General features: G+C 43.9%; 1 protein-coding gene across 8 annotated transcripts in view; it reads right to left on the bottom strand.

Moving 5' to 3' along the window:
• AIG1 (androgen induced 1) overlaps positions 1–21,872 on the bottom strand; it is a 203,065-nt gene that overhangs the window by 18,847 nt on the left and 162,346 nt on the right. The window lies entirely within an intron of this gene.

Genomic DNA, 21,872 nt, shown 5'->3' with positions numbered 1-21,872 from the left:
TGTGTGTAAGCATGAATGTCTCTCTAGGTATAAGTGTCACAAACGGGGTCCATACAGACTACTGTAATGACCCAGTGCGCCCAATGATGGTATTCAGGAGTTACTGCGCAGTAGCGGAGTCAGACAGGACCTGGTGCAGGGTAATTGCACTCTCCCGGGTGTTGAGCACCTAGGGTTGTGCGGCCACAACCAAGGCCCTGACATAGCAGCGGATGTTGTCCAGAAAAAAATCTGGTGATCTCCTGTAGGCATCCTGGAGAAGGCATGAGACATAGCTTTACAGAGAAATATGCAGGATGTTGCAGGCTGGGATTAGGGAAGCTAAGCAGAGTATTATCAGAGGGTATAGAGAAACAACCAGCAAGGGGAGTCAGCGAGCAAGGGGACAGAGCGAGCAAGTGGATCTTAGCAAGAATCAGGGAGGCCGAGCAAGAAACATATCGATAGAGAAATAAATGGGAAACTGAATAAAGCATAACCAGCAAGGGACACAGGGGATGGAATGAGGAGCTGAGAAAAAGGAAAAGCCAGAGATAAGCAGCTCCATAGCCTGACAATAAGTGTGAGACCATGAAGGTCTGTGTATAAGTGTGTGAGCATGAATGTCTAGAAATAAGTGTGTGTAAGCATGAATGTCTGTGTATAAATGTATGTGCACCGGCATTTAATATCATATCCCGGTGCTCAGCACTAAAGCCACACCCACTGCCAAACCTGAAGGCCATTACTTAAAGAAGATAAAATAAAGAAAAAAAGAGGAGGCAAAACCTAAAATGAAAAGGTGGAGTAAGAGAAAAGGGAGCTGCAGGTGAGGACAAAGAGACATGGGAAAGGTATGGAAAGCATGTGTCTGATGGCCCTCTTATAGTGATACTGTCACGTTTACCGTTAGCCAGAGCACTCACCACAGAAGTAGAACTTCCCGATTTTAAAATATGGCGCTGGCTGAAGCCTTATTGTCACATTCTACCCAGGCTGCAGAGCTGCATTTCTATCTTGCTTCAGTTTCTCTGTTTTGCTTCAATCCATTCCTGGATTTCCTTTTGCGCTGTTCTGGTCTCCCATTCCTTGCTTCTGCTTCAGCTCTTTGCTTTTGCTTTGTATCCTTTATAAGGTGTGTCCCTCACGTGTGTTCTGTTTGTCTCAGTCTGCAGTCTAAAGGTATGTCTCAGTGCTATGTGTTTGGTTTACATGTTTGGTTTACATGTTTGGTTTACATGTTTGGTTTACATGTTTGGTTTGTTTCGTATCTTTGTCAGCAGGGATTAGCGTTAGGACCCACCGTCATTGGAGTACTTTGGCGTAGTGGTGGGCTAAGCATACTATGGCCATAAGATGTGACGGAATCTCCAATAGTTATCAATCAGTCCTAGGCTAGTTTCTGTATTTATGTGTGTCAGTCTGTCCTGTATCCCTGGCAGCGGGGTGTCCTGTCCTGTATCCCCGGCAGCGGGGTGTCCTGTCCTGTATCCCCGGCAGCGGGGTGTCCTGTCCTGTATCCCCGGCAGCGGGGTGTCCTGTCCTGTATCCCCGGCAGCGGGGTGTCCTGTCTTGTTCCCTGTTGTGCCCTGTGTTTTGTATATCTTGTCTGGTTATGTTTATTCCTTGTCTTGTTCCCTGTTGTGCCCTGTAACATGTATATCTTGTCTGGTTATGTTTCGTGCCTGGTCTCCCTGTCCCTTGCTTGTTATGTGTCTGCTATATTTCTCTGCTTAGCTTCCATATTTCCAGCCTGCAGCATCCCGCACATGAGACTTGTGTGATGTCTCATGTCTGTTCCAGGGTGCCTGCAGGATTTCACTTCGTTCTGGACTACATCCGTTGCTATATCAGGGCGCTGGTGTTTGGCTGCACAACCCTAGATACACCCAGGTGAGTGCGTTCACCCTGCACCAAGCCCTGTCCAACTCCACTACTGCACTGTGACTCCTGCACACAATCTTTGGGCGCGCTGGGTCTTCTCAGTCATCCGTATGGACCCAGTCCGTGACGCTTATCCCTCCACTGATGTCACTTGCACACCCCTTCCTTCTGGTCAGACAAAAACGCACTCGGTGCCACTATTTACTAGCAGGGGGAGCGTTTGTGACAGGAGATCCCTTGCCTGCCGCTTTCCCATTGCCTCAACGTGAGGCAAGTATAACAGGGACCCGCGGACCTCGGGAGCGAGGGTATTGTGTACCATCATCAGTGCCATCCCAGTGATGGGAGTTAAGGTGTACAATGCACTGTATATTGAACAAGGTACTGATTGTGGCAATATCATCAGTGTCTGCCTCAGTAAATAGTGATGGTAGTCAGGGCCGGACTGGGACGGAAAAGCAGCCCTGGAAAAACCAGCCCCATATAGTTTATCTCACGGTCGCGCTCTTTAACCACACGCACCCCTTATACATTCCCGACTCACACTATTCGCCATTCTTTGTATCTCATTATTTGTATTAAAATGCCAGAAAGCAAAAGTGTTAAAAGGCCCTAATAAATTAAATACATTACACATAATGGGATCAAAACATTTACTACTGCGAACATTTTAGATGAAAAAGTGGAACAAAACAGTGATCACATTATTCTTCACGATATTCTGGTAAGAAACTTTTGTTTCTTTATTAATTCATGTAGACTATTTTTTCATATTTAATATAAGCTATGATTGAGACATGTTTTTTTTTTTCCTTTTATTTGCCAACCTACCCCCGAGTTATGCACATCTGCCCCCAGGCTTGCCACTCTGCCCCCCTGATATGCCTTCTAACCCCCTATATGCCACTCTGCCTCCAGAAATGCCTTATACCCCCTATATGCCACTCTGTCCCATGATATGCCTTTTAACCCCCTGTATGCCACTCTGCCATATAGGGGTCAAAAGGCATATCATGGGACAGAGCGGCATATAGGGGGTATAAGGCATTCCTGGAGGCAGAGTGGCATAAAGGGGGTTAAAAGGCATATCATGGGGCACTCTGCCTCCAGAAAAGCCTTATGCCCTCCTATATGCCACTCTGCCTCCCCGATATGCTTTATACCCTCCTATATGCCACTCTGCCCCGTGATATGCCTTTTAACCCCCCTTTTGCCACTATACCTCCAGATATGCCTTTTGACCTCCTCTATGTCACTCTGCATCCAGAAATGCCTTATACCCCTATATGCCACTCTGTCTCATGATATTCCTTCTAACCTCCTATATGCCACTCTGCCATATAGGGGGTTAAAAGGCATATCATGGGACAGAGTGGCATATAGGGGGTATAAGGCATTTCTGGAGGCAGAGTGGCATAAAGGGGGTTAAAAGGCATATCATGGGGCACTCTGCCTCCAGAAAAGCCTTATGCCCCCCCTATATGCCACTCTGTCCCATGATATGCCTTTTAACCCCCATATGCCACTCTGCCTCCCTGATATGCCTCAACCCTCCTATATGCCCCTCTGCCCCGTGATATGCCTTTAACCCTCTTTTTGCCACTATACCTCCAGATATGCCTTTTGACCTCCTATATGTCACTCTGCATCCAGAAATGCCTTATACCCCTATATGCCACTCTGTCCCATGATATGCCTTTTAACCCCCTATATGGCAGAGTGGCATATAGGGGGTTAGAAGGCATATCATGGGACAGAGTGGCATATATGGGTATAAGGCATTTCTGGAGGCAGAGTGGCATAAAGGGGGTTAAAAGGCATATCATGGGGCACTCTGCCTCCAAAAAAGCCTTACGTTCCCCTATATGCCACTCTGTCCCATCATATGCCTTTTAATCCCCTATATGTCACTCTGCATCCAGAAATGCCTTATACCCATATATGCCACTCTGGCATATAGGGGGTTAAAAGGCATGTCATGGGACAGAGTGGCATATAGGGGGGTAAAAGGCATTTCTGGAGGCAGAGTGGCATATAGGGGGACACACTTACATACACACACATGCCGATTTTTTTTTTTGTTTTTAACACATTCAAAAAAATATTATACATTTTGTACAAAAAAATACATTACTATACTCACCTTCTACTTCTCTTGACTTCCGTCCTCTGATAGCCGCACACTGTTCTCTTCTCTCTCCTGACAGGATGTCACTGACCTGACATCCGGTGCTGCAGCAGTCTGAGTGCGAGGGGCGGAGCTTCCACCCCTCACGCTGCTCCCATCACTATGCAGCCATCAGACTGCTGGGAATGTAATCTAAACGGCCGGTGCGTGCTGATGCCCCCGGCCGGAGCTACTTTAACACTTTTTTTTTTTTTTTATATGGTAAGCAGGATCGGCTCGCCATATAAAGTAAAAAAAAAAAAGTATTAAAGCAGAGCCGGCCGGCGGCATCAGCACGCATTGGCCGTTCAGATTACATTCCCAGCAATCTGATGGCTGCATCGTGATGGGAGCAGCGTGAGGGGTGAAAGGTCAGTGCGAGGGGGCGGAGCTTTCACCCCTCACGCTGCTCCCATCACTAAGCGGCCATCGCACACGGCTGCTGGGTGCCGATGCGGCCGGCCGGCGATACTGTAATACATTTTTAAAATTTAATATGGCAAGCCGGACCAGCTTGCCATATTAAATTAAGAAAAAAGTATTATAGTAGCGCTGGCCGGCCGCATCAGCACCCAGCGGCCGCTCAGGTCCCAGCCCGCCCCTGGTCCCAGCCCACGGACCTGCCGGCCCACCGGGAAATTTCCCGGTATCCTGGTGGGCCAGTCCGGCCCTGATGGTAGTCATGCTGTACCACCGCCAATGTCTGTTTCAGTATATAGTGATGGCAGTTATGCTGTACTATTGTCATTGTCTGGCACAGTATACAGTGATGGCAGTTATGCTATACCACCATCAATGTCTGGCTCAGTATATGGTGATGACACATTATGTCATAGTTAATATACTTGCTTTTATATTTTGCAGATTTCCTTTCTGTATTTATATATTTATGAACATAATTACTTGTATTTTTCAATTGCTGCCAATATTTGTTAATAAATATTTAATAATAATTATGTGATGTGTGAAAACCACATATTAAAATTTGTTTACACTGTTTAAATTATTATTTTTTTTTACTACAAATACTGGAAAATAGATATTAGAGCATTTAACCACAAGGGAGGGGCTTAACCAAGAAGAGGCAGGGTCATGATAGGGATGTGGATAAGGGAGGGGCATAGATGTCCTTTCACAATTGGTTATATATTCGGTTCCCTTGCAAATTCAGATTTGGTCTTACAAAACTAATATAACCTGTTCTATCCTCACTCAGTGTTACCCTACAGTAATTGATAGAGAGATAGATAAAATGTCATGAACTGACTTGCAAAGGTGGCATCCTATCAAAGTACAATGCTTGAATTCACTGAGCTCTTCAGAATGTCCCAGAACGACAAATGCTATTAACCCCTTCAATCCCAGGGGTTTTTGGTACCTAAAGTCCCGGAACAATTTTGCCATTTTTGCACTATGTCGGTTCAGCGATTATTCTCTTTTCCTGTGAATAGTTTTCCCCCTGTAAACTATATATTGTTTTTTCAAGGAGAGATAGAGCTTTCTTTTGATACCATAGTTAGATGATTAGGCGTTGATCGCCTCCTAAACGCTTTTAAAACAGACATGGCCCCCGATGCCGATCTCGGCCTTGCTGAATGCCTCGACATCGAGGCATTACAGTAACGCTGTTTAAGCGAAGAAAGTGATCGTTGATCACTTTCTAAGCTTATTTAATTTTTTGAACCGGCAAAGGTCGTTAAGGGGTTAAAATACTATTTATTGTATTGTTTTGGTGATTTATTTATTTATTTTTAAATCTGTAATTTTTAAAAATGTAACAGTTTTCTGCTGTCAGTGGGGAGTCCAGTCTATCAAACGATGTGTCCCTGCCGCTGCACGGACGTCCATAGGGGATTCCTGGGACGTGTTTTTTTGGACGTACCGGTACGTCCATAGGAGACTGAAGGGGTTAACTGCAGACTGCATGGCTAGGTACTTGATTTTATACACAAGTGGCAACAGGTCTGATTGAAACACTTCCATTTTTTGGCTCGTTTTTGACCCATTTGTTTTCGGGCAATGAATTACATTCCCTGTCCATTCGGTTTGGACAAAGATCGAGGAATTTTTAATTTGGCAACAAAATTTGTTGCAGTGTGAACTTCTGCCAAAATGGCAGCGCTTTCAGTGAAATCCGATCCTCCAATAGAGATAATGAAAAAGGCACCATTAGGTCCTACTGGGGCATAAACCCCATTATTTAAACTCCACTTTTCCCTAAGACCATAACTAGGCAACGGTATTAACTTTCCAGAGATAACCCCCATTATGTTATGTGCCTGCTTATTACCCACTTCCAAATCAAATTTTCTGCAGTGTATACCCCCAGAGAGAAATTTGTATTGATGAGTCCCTAATGAAATTTAAATTCTGGTTATGTAACAATTCGACGAGAGACGGGTCCCGTTTGCAGAATGGTAGGATATCAGGACGGGTAGTAGCAGGAGGAATAGTGGGACAACAGCAGGAAAGTTCCAATAGCATAAACAGGTCACAGTCCAAGGTCGAGGCAGGCAGCAAACAGGCAAAGTCCAAAAAGCAATCCAAAGTCAATCCAGGCGGCGATCAAAGAGTAGTCAGGAACAAAGCAGGAGTCAGGTAACCAGTAAATCAGAATATAGCACACTGAGACAGTGATAACGTTTGTACCACACAAGGGCTCAGATTAGAGTGAGCAGGGGGTTTAAATTTGGTGCCAAACAGCTGCAGGCAATAATCAGCCAATCAGATAAAAAGCGGGAGGACCCGCCCCCTAGCGTGACGTACGCAGTTGCTGGGTAAGGATTCCTGGCCGCCATGACAGCGTGCACGTGTGTGCACCTCCATAGCACCGAGGACGGCAGCAGAGGAGCTCCCTGGACAGACCCGCCGGCGAAAGGTAACAGGTTAGGGTTCATACAATAAATCCCCTCTAAAGTTCCTGGTATGGGGTTACATTTTTTAAATTGTATGAAAGTGATAGTGGTTGCACACATTCTTTCTGGGCATAAGAGGGGAAAGATGTCCAGCTTGACCCACCAAGTTGCCCAGACCATATGGGGACAAGTGAGAATATTGTTTGGGACCTTGCTTTTCCCTTACTAAACCATAAGGCAAACAGAAGAGGGTTCCCAGAACAGATTAAGGGTACCAAATTAGAAATTGTGGCATCTTTAGCTTTGCACCAAGAAGAAATTTTGGCAGTAAAGTACAGAGATAGGAAGAATGTGTGCATTTTAAGCATCATCCATGACATCCATGATGATGCCACTGTGTCTGTTTCTGTCCATGGGAAGAGCATAGGTCTGTAGGACTCCAGTCTGCATCAAGGCCTACAATAGGTATATGGGGAGTTGGTCTGGCAGATCAACTTTTGCAGCCATATCTCATCAGGAGAAAAACAAACACATGGTATAAGAAGGTATCAATCTACATAATGCAGATGGCAACCCACAATGCCGTCTTATTTTTTTTTTTAAATTGAACCCACTAAAAAAAGACATATTTGTAGCTTTCAGCTTGAGTTAATTAGGGGAATATGTTGCTATTTAGGCAGCACATTTCCCTTTAAAATTCCCCAATAGAATATATAAACAAAAAAACAAACTAGAGAAACACCAAACTGTAGTAAGCTGTGTAAAACTATATATGCCACTCCAAATGCAGGGGGACAGGGTTACCTGGTCAGCAAACTTAGGATCTAGCGTCCAAGCCAAAAGCAATACAAAATGAAGATGCGGAGAAAACAATGCAACACTGCAGAGAACGAGACCGACAAACTGAACACAATCCAAATAACGCCACCAAAATTGTAAACTAAAGGACTTTATTAGGTGGCAATAAACATGGGGGGACAATCAGCAGGGAGTAAAAGACTGGCCTAATGCATTTCGAGCCTTTTTGGCTCTTAATCATAGGCTGGATTTGAAAAAGTTCAAGCACATTATATGGACCCGGAAGTGGGTGTTTGAGAAGGAGTCAAATCACCAGTATAAACAAGTATAATATAAATAAAATACATCAAAAGGAGAAAATTAGTGAAAAAGCAGCTTCAAAGTTTTGAGCATTAAATAGAAGTTGCAATTTATTTCAGATTTTCTGTTTCTTCTCTGTGGACGTTTAAATGTATGTTAATATGGTAACTAAAATAATTGTCAGTTAACACATGAATTAACCCCTTAAAGACCGGGATGTACCTGGTACACCACCGCAACCTCCGTCCTCCAGACATCAGCTCTGGCAATTGTGTCTAGGTGCGTGTGAGCGCCCGCTCCTGCCTTTTCTAGCTTCCTGCAGGACGTAGCCTGGGAGCGCACGTCAACGGCACCATGCTGGGGGCGGGGGTGACATCTAGTGGAGGATTTAAAAACTGGCACTGAGCTTCACTCAGTGCTCAGTTATTGTTCTATACAGAGCTATTTAGTTTGCGCTCCCTGATTCTGATTCCTGGTTTTGACCCTTGGCTTTGTACTTCGTTGATCCTGTCTTCTCCTAACCTGACCGCTGGCTTGTCTGCTGACCTCGCTGCTCTCTCTCGCCCTGACCTTCGGACTGTTTCTGGTTTTGCCTTATCTTCTAAACCTTCCCACAGCTTCAGGAAGATAGTTTGCATACTGGGTTCCTCACCAAGTTCCTATCAGCTTGACATACAGCTTGACATAACTGAGCCTAAATATGGAACCTGCAGGATTGGCAAACACTTACCCTTACCCAACAATTGTCTAATTTTCAACACACGCTGCAGGAGATTCAGGCTGAACAACATCATCTGCGACAACAGGTACACCACCTTCAAATGCAACAAAACGCCTCTACTGACCAAGCACCTCTTGTTCCACCTGCTGCCACCCCATCTGGAAGGCGCGTCAGCTTTAGAACCTCAAGTTCCTTTACCTGAACGTTTCGCTGGGGATCGGAGCAAGTACTGTACGTTCATAACCTCCTGTGAGATCCTGTTTCGCCTGAGACCTCAAACCTATGCTACGGACTATATTAAAGTTCACACAGTTATCTCCTTGCTCTTGGAGAACCCCAACTCTGGGCACATCATCTTCTACACAGCAACAATAGTTTATTGGACTCTTGGAGATCCTTTCGGGAGGCATTAGACTCTCTCTATGGAGATCCCTTCAGGGTCTCCTCTGTGGCAACCACCCTACGTACCCTAAAACAAGGTCGGTGTCCCGTGGAGGAATATGTCGCAGAATTCAGGCGCCTGGCTCTGGAGTCTCATTGGAATGAGGCAGCCCTTCATGATCAATTTCGCTGGGGCCTGTCTGAGGCTGTCAAAGACGAACTTTCACGAACTTCGATTCCTTCGTCTTTAGAGGAATTCATATGCCTGGTAACACAGATTGACAGGAGACTACGTGAAAGACGGTCTGAACGCCAGACTTCCAGCTCCAGCTGGATTCCAGCAAGTAACCCACAAAGAATCCCATCTCCTTCTTCCAATGAAGAACCTATGCAAATAGATATTGTACGCTGAAGAGTGACAGCGTCGTAGAACTTTGAATCTATGTATGTACTGTGGCAAAGCAGGCCACCGGTATCAAGAATGTAGAGCCTGTGCCCGCTATAACCAGGGTAAGGATCCTACTCCTCTACTACACACACTTTCCAGAAGACGCCCCTGCTTGTCTCCTCACCTATCTGTTTCTGTCTCATTGCAGTGGACTAAAGATTCTGCACACCTTTCAGCTATGGTGGACTCAGGAACAAGCAGGAATTTCATCGATTGTGACACACTGCACGCCCTTAGAATTCCCTCATGTCTTAAGAAGAACCCAGTGGCTATTCAACTGGTGGCCCCCTTAAGACTGGTCCTATTACTAGGGAGACCGTTCCACTAACTCTTAAAATAGGGAATGGCCATATTGAAACCATTCGGTTTGATGTCGTTCCATCTCCTGTAACATTATCCCCTCATCAACTGGGAGACAGGAGTACTGCAGTTTTCATCTTCCTTCTGTACTTTCAACTGCCTTAACCCTGAATCCCTCTGTCCTTACCGTCAATTCAGAGATGTCTTCGAAAAGAAGAGTGCGGACAAGTTACCCCCTTCCAGACCTTACGATTGCCCTATTGATCTCCTACCTGTTGCCGCTATACCCTTTGGTCGCATTTATCCCCTCTCCGAACCTGAACTCACCACCCTTAAGGACTATATTAAAGAGAATCTGGCAAAAGGATTAATTCGGCCTTCTACTTCGTTCATAAGAAGGATGGGGGGCTGAGGCCTTGTATTGATTACCGTGAACTGAACAATATTACAATAAAGAACCGTTACCCGTTACCACTTATCCCAGAGCTACTTGAACATGTCCAATCCACTAAGATCTTCACCAAACTTGACCTATGTGGAGCTTTTCTGGTTAGAATCCGTGGTGGCATCGAGTGGAAGCTTTTCGATGTCGATATAGACATTTTGAATACCTCGTCATGCTATTTGGCTTATGTAATGCTCCAGCCACTTTCCAGCATTTTGTTAATGAGGTGTTTCATGATATCCTTGACCACTTCGTTATCGTGTACTTGGATGATATTTTAATTTTTTCCCCAACCTTGGAGGAACATCGCGTGCATGTTTGTCAAGTGTTACAACGTCTAAGAAAGAACAATCTCTAAGTCAAGCTTGAAAAATGTTTATTCGAAGTACAAAGAGTAGAATTTCTAGGATGTATCCTATCCCCAACCCGCATTGAAATGGATCCTAAGAAAGTGACAGCTATTCTCAACTGGCCCACACCTGTAGATCGTAAAGCTGTACAGCAGTTCGTTGGTTTTGCTAACTTTTACCATAAATTCATACGTGATTTTTCCAAAATAATTCAGCCCATTACTAACCTCACCTCTAAGAAACAAAGATTCCTGTGGACTGAGGTGGCTCAGAGAGCATTCAACTATTGAAAAAATAAATTTGCCTCCGCTCCCATCCTCCAACTCCCTGTTCCCCAAAAACCATATACGCTCGAAGTCGACGCATTGGACAGTGCGGTAGGCACTGTCCTCTCACAGAGGATAATCAACTCCATCCAGTGGCCTTCTTCTCCAGAACCCTCACTCCTGCGGAGAGGAACTACTGCATAGGTGAACAAGAGCTATTAGCCATAAAATTAGCCCTTGAAGAATGGCGACACTTCCTGGAAGGCACCCTACATCCCACCGCCGTCCTGACCGACCATAAAAACCTTGAATATTTACCTACTGCTAGACAACTTCAACCTCGCTTGGCACGATGGTCGTTATTTTTTTACCAGATTCCCATTACACATCACCTACCGTCCTGGCTCCCGTAACACCAAGGCTGATGCTCTGTCTTGGATGCACGAAGCAACCTCGTCAACCTCATCTGACTGTGACACAATCCTCTCACCTTCTCACTTCCTGGCAGGGACCATCTCGGTATGGGATTCGGTGCACAGACAGTCTAAGAAGACTTGCCCCCCTGACATCCCTGGTTTATGCTATCGTAATGGATATTTTTACCATAACGACTTGATTTTTGTTCTGACTCTTCAATCCTTGGTAGTGGTTGACCGCTTTACCAAAATGGTACATTTTATTCCTATCAACCACCTTCCTTCCGCCCACAAGACAGCCTCCCTCTTTATACGAGAGATCTTCCGCCTACACGGCCTACCAACTAACATAATCTCGGACGGCGGCTCCCAGTTCACCTCTCAATTTTGGAAGGCCTTCTGTTCGCAATTACATGTTCAACGATCACTCTCTACGGCCTTTCATCCACAGAGCAATGAGCAGACAGAATGTACGAATCAGACGTTTGAACAATACTTACGCTGCTTCACTACATATCTACAGGATGATTGGGATAGCTACTTACCTTTTGGCTAAATTTGCCTACAATAATCACTTCCACCAGTCCATTAATACGTCTCCCTTCTACGCCAACTATGGTTATCACCCCATCATGCTCCCAGGTTCCCCGGTTTTGTGTGAAGTACCGTCAGTTTCTGAACACATTAGTAAACTGATTTCTACCTACAATATGTTGCGAGAGATACTCAAAAGGACCCAACTAAGACACAAGTTTTTTGCTAATCGTCACCGTTCTGATGCTCCCACGTTTAAACCTGGCAACAAGGTTTGGCTATCGACTAAACATCTTCGTCTGGATTGACCCACCAAGAAACTGGGCCCAAAATTCATAGGACCCTTTCCTATTTCCCATCTCATTTCTCCCGTGGTAGTTGAGCTCCGCTTACCTAGCACCATGACTATTCACCCAGTATTCCACGTTTCCCTCCTTAAACCATGGATCGCCAATCCTTATCCTGGCCGGTGCCCTAATCCTCCGGCTCCCGTCCTAGTGAATGACGTAGAAGAATATGAGGTTGAAAACATTCTGGATTCTCGGAGTCACAGGGGTCGTATACAATACCTCACTCGCTGGAAAGGTTATGGCCCGGAGGAAGATTCTTGGGAACCTGCCAGAGACATTCATGCTCCAGAGTTAATATCAGACTTCCACCGCCGCCATCCTGATCACCCCGGTCTCGCTAGAGTCGGAAGGCCTCCCCTCGGGGGGGGTACTGTCAGGGTCCGCGGCGATGCAGAGAGAATCCTCGCCGTAGCAACTCACCTGAGTACCCGCTGATGGCGGGTACTAGCTTCCACGCCCCCGTAACCTCCGTCCTCCAGGCATTAGCTCCGGCAACTGAGTCTAGGTGCCCGTGCGCGTGCCCCCCCTCCTGCCTTTTCTAGCTTCCTGCAGGACGTAGCCTGGGAGCACATGTCAATGGCACCATGCGGGGGGGCGACATCTAGTGGAGGATTTAACCCCTTCGAGACAAAGGCTGATTTTACTTTTTGTACCCTTTGTGACAATGGCCTTTTTAACATTTCTGCGCTGCTTGTGTTTAGCTGTAATTTTCTTCTTTCCCGTTTACTGAACCCACACACATTAGATATTGTTTTTTTCAGGACAAGAAGGGCTTTCTTTAGATGACATTGTTTTGATTGTATCATATTATTTACTATTAAAAAAATTATAAAATATGGTGAAAAATTTAGAAAAAAATGACTGTTTCTAACTTTTAGTTGAAAAATCTTTTACTCATCTATAAAAGGTAATGAAAAAACCTGCTAAATAGATTCTACTATTTGTCCTGAGTTTAGAAATACCCAATGTTTTTATGTTTTTTTGCTTTTTTCTACCCATTATGGGGCAATAAGTACAGGTAGCGTTTTGCTATTTCAAAGCCATTTTTTCCAAATCTGGTAATTCTTCCCCCCTTGTGCCATTTCGGGTATCTTTGAACCCGGCCAATGCAATTTACCCCATCAAGTCATATATTTTTGAAAACTAGACAGCCCAGGGTATTCCAAATGCTAGTATTTTAACTCTTTCCATGCACCATATCTACCACCAGTCTTTGTCAAACTTTATGGTAGTCATTTTTTTGCATTTGTTTTGTCATACACATTTTACTTCAGGTATGAATTAAAATGTTCTCGTTTATGTCACTATCACAAAACACCCCAATATGTGTTCAGCAACATCTCCTGAGCGCAGCGATACCCCACATGAATGATTTTGCCTGGCTGTTTGGGGGCAAAAGGGCCACATTTGGGGCATGCGCATTTTTCAATGTTGAACTTTGGCATTTGGGGATCCACTGCCCATGCCCTATTTGGTACATCTTTGAGCCGGGCCATTTCAGTGTGCCCAATAAACCCATATATTTTTGAAAACTAGACACCCCAGGGTATTTCAAATGCTAGTATTTTAACTCTTTCCATGCACCATATCTACCACCAGTCTTTGTCAAACTTTGTGGTAGTCATTTTTTTGCATTTGGTTTTCCACACACATTTTAATTCAGGTATGAATTAAAATGTTCTCGTATATGTCACTATCACAAAACACCCCAATATGTGTTCAGCAACATCTCCTGAGCGCAGCGATACCCCACATGAATGATTTTGCCTGGCTGTTTGGGGGCAAAAGGGCCACATTTGGGGCATGCGCATTTTTCAATGTTGAACCTTGGCATTTGGGGATCCACTGCCCATGCCCTATTTGGTACATCTTTGAGCCGGGCCATTTCAGTGTGCCCAATAAACCCATATATTTTTGAAAACTAGACACCCCAGGGTATTTCAAATGCTAGTATTTTAACTCTTTCCATGCACCATATCTACCACCAGTCTTTGTCAAACTTTGTGGTAGTCATTTTTTTGCATTTGGTTTTCCACACACATTTTAATTCAGGTATGAATTAAAATGTTCTCGTATATGTCACTATCACAAAACACCCCAATATGTGTTCAGCAACATCTCCTGAGTACAGCGATACCCCACATGAATGATTTTGCCTGGCTGTTTTGGGGCAAAAGGGCCACATTTGGGGCATGCGCTTTTTTCAATGTTGAACTTTGGCATTTGGGATCCACTGCCCATGCCCTATTTGGTACATCTTTGAGCCAGGCCATTTCAGTGTGCCCAACAAAACCATATATTTTTCAAAACTAGACACCACAGGGTATTTTAAATGCTGGTATTTTAACTCTTTGCATGCACACATTTTACCACCAGCATTTTTTCAAAGTTTGCAGTAATATTTTTGTGTGTATTTTTCCCACACACACCTACTTTATGTATGAATTTACAGCTCCTGGTATATGCCGCTGTCACACGACACCCCATAATGTGTTCAGCAACATCTCCTGAGTGCAGTGATACCCCACATGCATGGGTGTGTCATTTTTTGGGGGAACTAAAAGGCCACATTTGGTACGTGTGCATTTTTCTAATTGGAAATTAGATGTGTGGCCATCCTTCCCCCCGTGTTAATTGGGACGTTGTTGAACCTGGCCCATTCAATTTACCCCATCAAATCATACATTTTTTAAAAGTAGACACCCCACGGGCATTTAATATGCCAGTATTTTAACTCTTTCCATGCGAGAATTGTTTTAAGCTAATATGCTAATTTTAGGACTTGCTCACAAAAATATATTTTTTATATATATATTTTTTTTTATTATTATTTTTTTTTTAAAAAAATTTTAACATTTTTTTTTCAACTTGGAGGTTCCCCTGATAGTGACATCAGTGGGAAATGATTTTTACATTTTACTGTTTTTTTTACTATTTTTTTCTAATTATTATTAATTTTATTTTATTTTTTAATTTATTTTTACTAATCACACTGTGATTAGAAAGCTGGGCTCCATTGACTTGCATGGTGAATGCAGTACCTGTATTCAACCTGCAAGTGGAGCCAAAGTTCTCTAGATGGTCTAGACCATCTAGCGAACTTTTAAAATTTGTGGTTCCTGTTACAGGACGGCGGCCATCTTCCTTGATGGCGAAGATTGCCGGCAGCTGCGGCTGTGACCGCTCTCCGGAGCGGTCACAACCCATCAAAAGGTTAGTGTTTGGTGTCGCTGGATGCCTCCTGATCGAGGCATTCCAGCGACACCATTTAAGTTTAGGAGGCGATCGTCGATCGCCTCCTAAACGCTTTTAAAACGGGCGTCCGCCGCCATACAAAGTATGGCAGATGTTGACGCCCCGTGGAGGGGCCAGAGATGGCCCCTTCGTGCCGATCGCGGCGTTGCTGAATGCCTCGAGGTCGAGGCATTCAGCAACGCTTTTTGGGTGCAGAAAGCGATAGTAGATCGCTTTCTGCACCCGTTTAAAGACGTGCCGGTCCTGGCACGTCAATTGTCGTAAAGCACATGCTTTTCCGTGCCGTGCCAGGACCGGCAATTGTCATTAAGGGGTTAAAAACTGGCACGGAGCTTCACTCAGTGCTCAGTTATTGTTCTATACAGAGCTATTTATCCTATTTGCTTCATTATAAGATGACCCTGATTATAAGACGACCCCCCAAAATCTGAATATTAATTTATGAAAAAAAGAAAAAGCCTGAACATAAGACAACCCTATAGGAAAAAAGTTTTACCAGTAAATGTTAATTCATGTAAACTGTGAACATTTTTTTTTTAATAAAAGCTATGATTGTGAAAAATATTTTGTTTTTATTTCCTTTTTTTTTAACCTGCCCCCCAGTTATGCACATCTGCCCCCTGGCTTGCCACTCTGCCCCAGAAATGCCTTATACCCTCTAAATGCCACTGTGCCCCATGATATGCCTTTTGACCCCCTATGTGCCACTCTGCCTCCAGAATGTCCTGTCATACAGGAGCCCAAGGTACTCAGAGATGGCTCCAGCCTGGCTGCCAAACAGGCAGGAACTCCATTGTTTAATTAATCCCATCAATAGGATTGCTGCCTGGGGATTAAAGGTTGGGTTGTATGCATATATCTGTTAATTTATGTTAATAGTGTTCTCTGGATATACGAGTCTGTTTTACATCAATAAACTGTTCATTCCTGCTGTACTCAGTTCAAGGTAGTTGTGTCTACTTATTGGGTACACATAGCAGGGTTCCAAGGCGCGCATGCTGGCTGGTGCTGGAAGTGATTCCAGGGACAACAGGAGGATACATGTGGGTGATCTTTGGGAGTTACTACAGCTCTCTTGGTGAACCCGTTACAACCCCTATATTCCACTCTGGCATTTAGGGGGTTAAAGGCATATTATGGGGCAGAGTGGTATATAGGGAGGTATAAGGCTTTCAGGAGGCAGAGTGGCGTATAGAGGGTTAAAAGGCATTTCTGGAGGCAGAGTGGCATTAAGGGGGTTAAAAGGCATTTCACAAAGCACTCTGCCTACAGAAATGCCTTATGCCCCCATTTAACACTCCCTCCTCCAAACTTACCGGAGCTTCTGAGTCCCCGGTGCGGAGTCCAAGCAGCGTGTAGAGCTCTACGCGATTCGCGTAGACAACTTCCGCTGCAGCCGGGAGGAGGTGCGGTTTGCAGCGGGGGTTGTCTGCGTCCATCGCGCAGACCTTCCCCGGCTGTCAGGGAACTCTGATCTCTGACAGCCGGGAAGGTCTGCGCGATGGTCGCAGACAACTCCCGTCGCTAACCGCACCTCCTCCCAGCTGCAGCGGAAGCTGTGTACGCGAATCGCGGAGAGCTCTACACGCTGCCCGGACTAAGCACCGGGGACTCAGAAGTACCGGTAAATTGAGGGAGGGGGCAGGAGGATCCAGGTCCCCTGCATCGCTGCGGGGGATCTGGAGCTTAGTCTCATAGTCAGACCTAGTTGAGGTCTGATTATAAGACGACCCCGATTATAAGACGAGGGGTATTTTTCAGAGCATTTGCTCTGGAAAAAACCTTGTCTTATAATCGAGCAAATACAGTAGTTTGCGCTCCCTGATTCTGATTCCTGGCTTCTGATCCCTTGGCTTTGTACTTCGTTGATCCTGTCTTCTCCTAACCCGACCGCTGGCTTCTGACCTTGCTGCTCTCTCCCGCCCTGACCTTCAGACTGTTTCTGGTTTTGCCTTATCTTCTAAACCTTCCCGCAGCTTCAGGAAGATAGTCTTCATACTGGGTTCCTCACTAAGTTCCTATCAGCTTGACATACAGCTTGACACCAACCCTCCCCTGCTTCCAGATTGCTCAGTTAAGAGAGATGATGTTAACCCCCTTCAATGCCACGATTGTGTATGACCCCATTGCAGGGGTTAATATTAGTCCCCACAGGTTTGTGGGGACTAAATATCAGTCAATGCTGTGTCCAGGGTGCTTCAAGGTCAAATGCAAATCAAGATCAAAGTGGGCTGATGATGATCAGATCACTCCTGGCCAATATGAGGGATCTGATCATTATTACAGTCCCTGGATGACCCTGCCCTACAAAGAGAGAGGAGTCATCTAGGGTAATTATGAAAAAACACAAATTATCAATAAAAACATACATTATTAATTTATCACTTGTCAGTGACATTTTAAGTCACTTATTATTGATCGGTCTCCCTGATCAATGTCAGAAATATAAACATGGTGAAACCGCAAAGTGGATGTGAAAAATGTTTTCTTTTTTTTTTTGTTATACTAAATTTGGAAGGCGCCGGTGTGGAATTGCCTGCATGGGACAGGCCAAAATGCCCCTAACTAGATTCCTGAGCTGTCTACTTTTGCGAAATATATAGTTTTATGGGGTTAAAATTAAATATGGGACCTATACGTGTCTCAGGTGAGACCTGGACCCAACAAACTGATCTGTCAAAATTCCAAAACAGAAATGCGCATGTTCCAACTTTGAACCCGCAGTGCCAAAGAGACATGCCCTACCCATGCATATGGGGTATTCCTGTACTCAGGGGGTGTTTGTAAATACAAATCCAAAGTTGTTTTAGTAATTTTATATACCCAGGAAAAAAAAAACTTAAATTCTGTGTTTGGATAGAATAGGTTTGCTAAAAATGAAAAAAATGAAATTTTACTGCAATGTTTAGGACAGACTGGCACTAAAATGGTTAAATAAAAAGTGTTAAAATGCCCCTAGTAAAATACTTTAAAAAAAAAAATCTTGTTCAGAAACAGCGATACGGGTCATTCATATTTAACCCCGTAAGTGCCAAAATAAAGGAAAATACCAGGCATATGAGGTGTTTCCAAAAACAGGACAAATACCTAAATACACTTTTGGAGTTTTCATTTGCACTGATTATATATAGTTTTTATAGGTGAAAGTGTGAAAATATTTCCTTTTTTTTTCTAATTTTCCCCACATTTTTAGATATTTTTAATACTAAATGATGGTTTATATGTATAATTATTATTTCAAAAGAAAGCCCTACTTGTGCTGAAAAAAGCTATATATATAATGTATGTGGGGGTGCACTAAATCAGTTAGTGAGCAATCAGAGTTGAATAAAGTCATAGCAAAAGCACAAAAACGCTCTGGTCCTTTAGTGCAAACATGGTAAAAAAAAACCCCTGGTCCTGGAGGGGTTAATTAACCTTAATAGTGTTATATCTAAGACAGTGGCGTCGCTACAGGGGGGCAAGGGGGGGGCAATTGCCCCCCCAGGTTAATCCTTGCCCCCTCTGTTGCCCCCCTGCCGAATTTGGATCCCGTCTTTTTTTTTTCTTTTCTTTTTTTAACGCGGAGGAGAGAAGGCAAGGCAACCGATCTTACGCGGGCCGCACCTCGAGCCCTGCTACTTACCTGTGGGAGGGTCTTCTGTACTGCATAGAGGAAGCGTAACCTAGCAGAGTTCACGTGACATCACATGACTCTGCTCCAGTGCCGCTTCCTCTGTGCTTTACCAGAGAACGCAGAGGGAGGTTGCGCCCTCTGCTGAAGTCTGTGAGCGGCGTCCAGGAGCTGCAGTGCAGGTAAGGGGTGGGGAGGGAGTTTGAATGAGAATGTGTGATTGAGGGAATGAATCTGTGAATGAATGAGTATATGAATGAATGAGTGTGTGTGTGATAGCATGGATGTGTAAGTGCTGGAACCTAGGCATGATGGGACTGTGATTGCTGTTAGCAATCACACTCCTATCATGCCAAGTCAGCCAGTACATGCTGAAACCTAGCTAGCTGCCCCCCTTGTCTATGGATGCTGCCAGCAGTATGGGGTCTACACATCACTTACAGCCACCCTGTACCAGCATGTACTGGCTGACCTGGCATGATAGGAGTGTGATTGCTAACAGCTAACAGCAATCACAGCAAGCACAGTCCCATCATGCCTAGGAACCAGCATTTACTGGTTGTCTGGGTATGATAGGAGTATGATTGCTGTGTGGGCAGTGTGGACGGCAGGGCTGGCTTTGGGGTGTGCAACCTGTGATCTATGCCTGTAATTTAGGGGGTTTTAAGTATACCTTTTAATGACGTGTTTTTATGAATTCCAATTGATCTTTACCTGCAAAGCTGGGTTTTTGCGTTATTCTGTAGATCCATATCTATATATTTTGGGTGCGGCAGAGCCTGTCCTGATGTGTGTGGGTGTCTGTGTGGCAGAGCCTGTCCTGGTGTGTGTGTATGTTTGGTTGTCGGTGTTGCAGAGCCTGTCCTGGTGTGTGTGTCTGAGTGTTGGTGTGACAGAGCCTGTGTTGGTGTATGTGTGTCTGGGTGTCTGTGTGGCAGAGCCTGTCCTGGTGTGTGTGTGTATATTTGGTTGTCGGTGTCGCAGAGCCTGTCCTGGTGTGTGTGTCTGGGTGTTGGTGTGACAGAGCCTGTGTTGGTGTGTGTGTTTGGTCATTTGTTCCTGGCACTTAACTTACAGTAGGAATTATTTAATTTATATTTATCCAGAGATAAAATGCCCTCCTGAAGTTGTAGTGACTTCAGGGGACAAAACATTCAAGGCCCTGAAATCATTTAGTGGAAAAGTTATTTATTGTGTTATAATATTTATTTCAAGGATTAGTCGCATTCAATTGTGGCTTCAGGCTTCCCATGTTGAATGATCAAGTATTATTTTAGTCCAATAACAAAAGTATAATTCCATAGCACATTACTTTTGGAAATTATGAATGTCCTCCCAGTTTGACTGTGATATCTTGTGTGCCCCCCTATATATTGTTTCTAGAGTCGCCACTGATCTAAGGAGTTCATGTTGTAATGTATGTACTTTAAACTAGAAACTGCTTGTAGAATTGACTACTGATCACCTGTCTGTTGCGCCACAGAGCCCACATCCAGATTCGATTTGCTGGATATATGGAGAACATATCATCCAACAGATCGAGATTATACCTGTTTCTCCAGATCATATTGTTCATACTCCCGAATCGACTTAGTTTTGGGAGAAGGGGAATTTACGCGCAACGCCCAGAAAATATTTATTAAGACGTTACCTGGTCTGATCATAAAAGCAAATCCTGTAAGAATAATTAGAGAATGGAGGATTGCTAAATCTCTTTTTTTAGAGGGGAAGATAAGGAAAAATGAAAAAATCAAATTGAGGCATATATCGCTGAAAATAAAACAGATATGTACTCAACAGTAATCTGGAACGCATGTAAATGCGTGGTTAGAGGATACCTTATAAAACTTAAACAAACTAAATAAGACAACTAGAGAAATTAGTCTTTCAAATGTATATATTAAGTTGGCAGAACAAACGAAAATCAATAAAACTATCCCCTCTAAGGAAACGATTTTAAAGATTGGAGAAATAGAGGCCAAGATGAACGAACATTTATTAAATAGAGCTAATAAACAGTTACATTTACTCAAACAACCTTGGTATTACAGAGGCAACAAAGCTAACAAGCTATTGACACAAATTGAAAAAGAAAATAAATCAGGAGAATATTACAAGAACTATGCATCTTTATACAGTCTTCAAGAAGACGAAATAAATATTAATATGGCTGAATATTTTAAAAATAAGAAACCAAAATTATCAGTTTCACAGTTTAAAGAATTAAATAAACCATTTACTTTAACATAAATTAGAAAAATAATTGATAATCTAAAAGAGAATAAGGCCCAGATGGTTTTGATAATCCCTTTTATAAAACCTCCAAAAATCAATTGAGCAAGCCCCTAGTAGAGATGTTTAATGAAATAGCCGGGAGAGGTATAATCCCAGATGAGATGGTAACAGGAAATATAATCCCTATTTTAAAACCCTGAGAAAAATCCTGAACTAGTTGCCAGTTATAGACCAATATCCCTATTGAATGTTGACATCAAGATTTATGCAGGTATAATAGCTGAAAGAATTAAAAAAAGTGATTAGTGATTTAATCCATTATGATCAGGAGGGATTCATCCCCGGAAGATCGGCTTCAAATCATATAAGGAGAGTCCTAGACATTTATGATTTGGCCAGGAGTGAGAGGGCGCCCCTGCTTACCCTCTCACTAGATGGGGAATATATGAAAGAGACTATGAGATTATGGCCCTTTATTCCAATCCCTTGGGTAGAATGGTAGGCTTCGGATTTCAATCCGAATGGTTCAAGATTAGAAACGGTGTCAGACAGGGATGTCCTCTCCCTCCTCTGCT

The sequence above is a fragment of the Spea bombifrons genome, chromosome 3, assembly GCF_027358695.1.
Source record: "Spea bombifrons isolate aSpeBom1 chromosome 3, aSpeBom1.2.pri, whole genome shotgun sequence".
NCBI lineage: Eukaryota > Metazoa > Chordata > Amphibia > Anura > Pelobatidae > Spea > Spea bombifrons.
This window is presented reverse-complemented; position numbering and strand designations above follow the sequence as displayed.